At 51.3% G+C, this 4,177-nt stretch overlaps 1 protein-coding gene and 1 long non-coding RNA gene across 2 annotated transcripts in view; one reads left to right on the top strand and one right to left on the bottom strand.

Moving 5' to 3' along the window:
* Positions 1–3,140, bottom strand: part of LOC105543412 — a 17,827-nt gene extending 14,687 nt beyond the window's left edge. Inside the window, exons 1-2 of the long non-coding RNA XR_001006616.1 lie at positions 2,822–3,140; positions 2,191–2,321 (exon numbers count right to left, since the gene is read on the bottom strand). This is a non-coding gene — a long non-coding RNA (uncharacterized LOC105543412). The remainder of the gene's footprint in view (positions 1–2,190; positions 2,322–2,821) is intronic.
* Positions 1–4,177, top strand: part of CCDC69 (coiled-coil domain containing 69) — a 61,935-nt gene that overhangs the window by 18,207 nt on the left and 39,551 nt on the right. The window lies entirely within an intron of this gene.

The following is a 4,177-nucleotide window of genomic DNA, read 5'->3' on the forward strand; positions in this document are numbered from 1 at the left end:
TCGACAGAAGATGAGATAGCAAGATGACCTCACTGTGCCCCTTCTTCCCCATCCACAGCATGTCAAAACCAGAAGGGCTCTTACATATCCCATTGCACAATTCCATGCCATGCAGGGGAGGGAACAGAAGCACAGAAAAGGAAGGGTGCCCACCTGAGGTCGCACAGCAAGCAGATGACAAGCTAGGACCTTGGCTCTGGACTCCCAATTTGCCATCAGACTGGGAGACAGGTATCTGGGCCCTTAGCCTGTCTCTTCCCCCACCCCCATCCAGCTACTGACACCATTTTCTGTCCAGCTCCTTCAGGGTCCTGCCTGCCAGGCTGACCCAAATGCTAGAAATAATGTCTAGTGTTTTTGCCAGCTCCAGGCCCTCTGAGGCAACCAGAACTAGCAGACACCCTGGGAAGCTGATACGGAACAAGAAAATGGGAGCTCTAGGGAGGAAGAAAATAAATGACAGGTGTATTAGAAAGGCTTTCTCTAGGCCTCAGTGTCACTGTCTGCGAAGTGAGGCCTTGCACTCAAGGCCTTTCTGACGCTTGTCTGCTGTGGTCTGGCTCAGCAGGTGCAGGGGTGCTTAAGAAGGAAGTGGTCCTTTCCTCCCCTGAGACACCGCATCAATCGGTCAGACAGCAGCAGTGGAGACCACATCCGCCCCTGACTTGTGTGCTCTGGGGGTCCTGCGGGCGCTCAGAGCGTAGACTATGCCCCCGGTGCAGCTGAGTAGTGCAGCCTGGCACGTCTAACCTTAAGTTGGTTGTACAGTCACACTGGACTGTCCTCCAGCCAGTGAGGAAATGTTGACCACACACTGTATGATATGAAGGGGATGAATTAAATCTTTAATGTCCCTGCCAGTGTTTGATTTTCAATGAAATCAAATTCAGGCATTACTTTGGCAGAATATCTCTGCCCATCTTAGAGATGGGGAGACTGAGGCCTGTATTTATGGTGTTCTTCCTTCTGAGAGCTTCTGTAATTCGCGTGTGAACACTAACATTTCTCAACAGCCCTGAACATTTAGGCCCCGCCCTTCCTCCCCGAAGGCCCTGGAGTGGGGCCCCTTGGGCCTCCACCCCCACCTCCTTCCTGCCTCTACCCTTGGCCAATGGGCTCTGACTGTGGTTACTTAGATCCCAAAACTAGTGGTACTGGGTCAGATACCGGAAAGGCAGCTCTGATACTGAGGAGGGTGTGACCAGAGCCCCTTGAGACTCAGAATCACCTCTCTCCTACAGGCTTAGCTACTCAGATAAAGCTGGCCCTGGCATCAGGGGGCTGGAAAGGACTCCAACCTCAGCTGTGAGTCTGGATTCTCCCCAGGGCTCTGCTTCCCTGCTTTGCAGCTTCTGACAAGGCATCTGCCCACTCTCCTCTGGGCCTCAGCTTTTCCATCTGGTAAAAGGAGGTGGGGATTGGAGTCAGCTGCCCCCTGGGGCCCTTCCAATCCTGCTCTGGGTCCAAGTAAACCTTCCTCAGCCAGGATAGGTGTGATAGAACTACACGCCAGAGGAAGCCAGGGCTGTGATGTATGGGACAAGGAGGAGCTGGGTGAACCGGGTCTTCTTTAATTACTAAATTCTCTAAGTTAAGCAGGAACAATGAGGACACAAAGCACTTAATCTGAAATACACAAGCCTTGAAGGCTGACAAACAAAATGGAGTGATGGTTCCCAAAGAGGGCTAGCTCAAGTGTCTGCAGGACAGGCTGAACCTCCCTTGGGGCTACTCTTGCCTTCCATCCTACTAGGATTCCCAAGGTAGGGAATAGCTGGGCGGCTTCTATCCAAGTTGCTTCTGCCTAATTCACTCTTGCCTGACGAGGCTCAGAATTTGAAGGAAGTTTAGGAGTCTATTCCAAAGGCTTGAGTATGTGACTACACTCATTAACCCCAAAATACTGCTCCCTGAATAGCATTCAACAGAGCTCCCTGAGGTGCCATTAATGCTGGTGGTCTTTACATACCACCTGTAGTAGATAAATTCTTTATGCTTCCCAGAGGCCTTCACCTGCCGAACATCAGTGATGCTTTTTAGAATTACAGACTGTTAGAGTTCAGGGTTCTCAAAGATCACTTAGTCCAATCTCCAGCATGAAGTTGGACTCTCCAACCTCTTCTTGCCTGCTTCTAGGGATGGAGTGCTCACTTCCGCCACCATGCCCCATCCTCCAGTGAGGCAGCCTACCTGTTTGTGATGGTTCTGAAAGTTTTCTTCATACTGAACTGAAACTTCTGGAACCTCCTCGTGCCTAACCACAATTCTGTCCTCCAAGGCTGTAGATGACACACCAGCAGTTTCTACCCGTGACAGTCCTGCTGAGATTTGAAGACAGTAGTCAGGTCTTCCTGCCTGTTCTCAAGGCTGACCAACCCTTGTTCTGTTAACAGCCCCTCCAATAATTTGGTTTTGAGTCACCTCCTACATCCTGTCGGTTTCTTTGGGACATCTTCCAATGTATCAGTTTACCCTCTAAAAGGAGAGCATACTCTAGAGCATCTCACGAGCCCTAATCTCAGCTCGTGTGACTCTCCACGGCTCTGGACCCCTGTCTTCTCATTCTACCTCGACTGTGTCTGCTTTCACAGCTGTGTCCTACTATCTCAGGTTTGCTTCAGGTTGAATCTACGGCAGGGCTCTGGGCTGCTTGACAGCAAGGATCTGGGCCCCAGAGTTGTGAGTGTCACCTGGGTATAGGGGCTGTATTTCCAGACTTCTTAGGAGAAGGGCTGCCCTGCAGCTCAGGAGGACTGAAGAGAGCATCTGTTCCAGCCCTGACCCTTCACAGACGGGGCAACTGAGAAGGAACATGACTTACCTAAACTCACACAGTAAAGCTGGAATTGCGTCTCCCAGCCTCAACCCCAGGCCTGGGTTCTCCCTGCATCCTGTACTGCCGGCAGCCTCCACTGCAGCTTTCTTGCTCCCAAGTTTCCGTTGACTCAGGAAGCTGTCATCCCTCTTGCAGAGTATAGTCCGGATACCCCACCCCAGCCCTATGCTCCCCACCCCTCTTTTGGAAGAGAAAATTCTTATGTCACCCTCCCAACTCCCCCCACAACCACCACCCACGCACACACACTGCAGGTGCCCTTTGCTCCATGACCTCTGAGGAGGAAGTGGTCAGAGCCGCAACCTGGGGATTTTCCACTCAGTAATTGCTTGTTGAGACCTACCCAGCTCAGGGTCACGTGCCCTCAGGCTTCTGTGGGCACTAGGATCACCTGGCTAGAATGCCAAAGATGGAGATTCTGGCCAGGTGCGGTGGCTCATGCCTGTAATCTCAGCACTTTGGAAGGCTGAAGTGGGTGGATCAGTTGAAGTCAGGAGTTTGAGACCTGCCTGGCCAACATGGTGAAACCCCATCTCTACTAAAAATACAAAAATTAGCCTGATGTGGTGGCATGTGCCTGTAATCTCAGCTACTCTGGAGGCTGAGGCAGAAGAATTGCTTGAGCCCAGGAGGCAGAGGTTGCAACTGAGCTAAGATCGTGCCACTGCACTCCAGCCTGGGCAACAGAGCCAGACTCCATCTCAAACAAACAAACAAACAAAAAGATGTAAATTCCCAGCACACATACTGTAGGTCTAGAATGCAGCCTGGACATTCGTGTTAAGCAGCCTTTCCAGGTGGCTCCAGTACAGGAGGTCCATAGACCACAAGCCTAAGAAATACTGTTCTGGGCATCATAACATACTGGGGCAAGTCCAATATAGATTTCACAATCCTGTCCTCAAGGAGCCCCTTGGGCTAACAGGAGAGACAGATAGCCAACCAGATGTGGATACTCTCAGGGGTGCCTGGAACATGGAGGAGACAGGAACTAACTCCGCCCCGGGGCAGGCCAGGAGAGAAGCAGAGAAATGGTGAGTGCACTGAGCCCGGGGCCCGAGGTAGACCTGACCATGTGTCACAGTAGGATGGTCTTGAGCAGTGCAGGATGTCTCGAACACACAGATGTCTGTGTTGGGGGCAGGCATGTAATAGGTAGCACTAGGTTATTTTGGTTTGGTTTTGACCTAGCAAATTTGCCAACGTTTTTTTAAAAAGTGATAATATTCCACGTTGGCAAGGTTGCAGTGAAACTGGTCTTTCTTCTTCTTCTTCTTCTTGAGACAGAGTCTTGCTCTGTTGCCCAGGCTGGAGTGCAGTGGCCCAATCTCGGTTCACTGT

This window comes from Mandrillus leucophaeus, unplaced genomic scaffold, assembly GCF_000951045.1.
Source record: "Mandrillus leucophaeus isolate KB7577 unplaced genomic scaffold, Mleu.le_1.0 Scaffold282, whole genome shotgun sequence".
Taxonomy (NCBI): Eukaryota; Metazoa; Chordata; class Mammalia; order Primates; family Cercopithecidae; genus Mandrillus; species Mandrillus leucophaeus.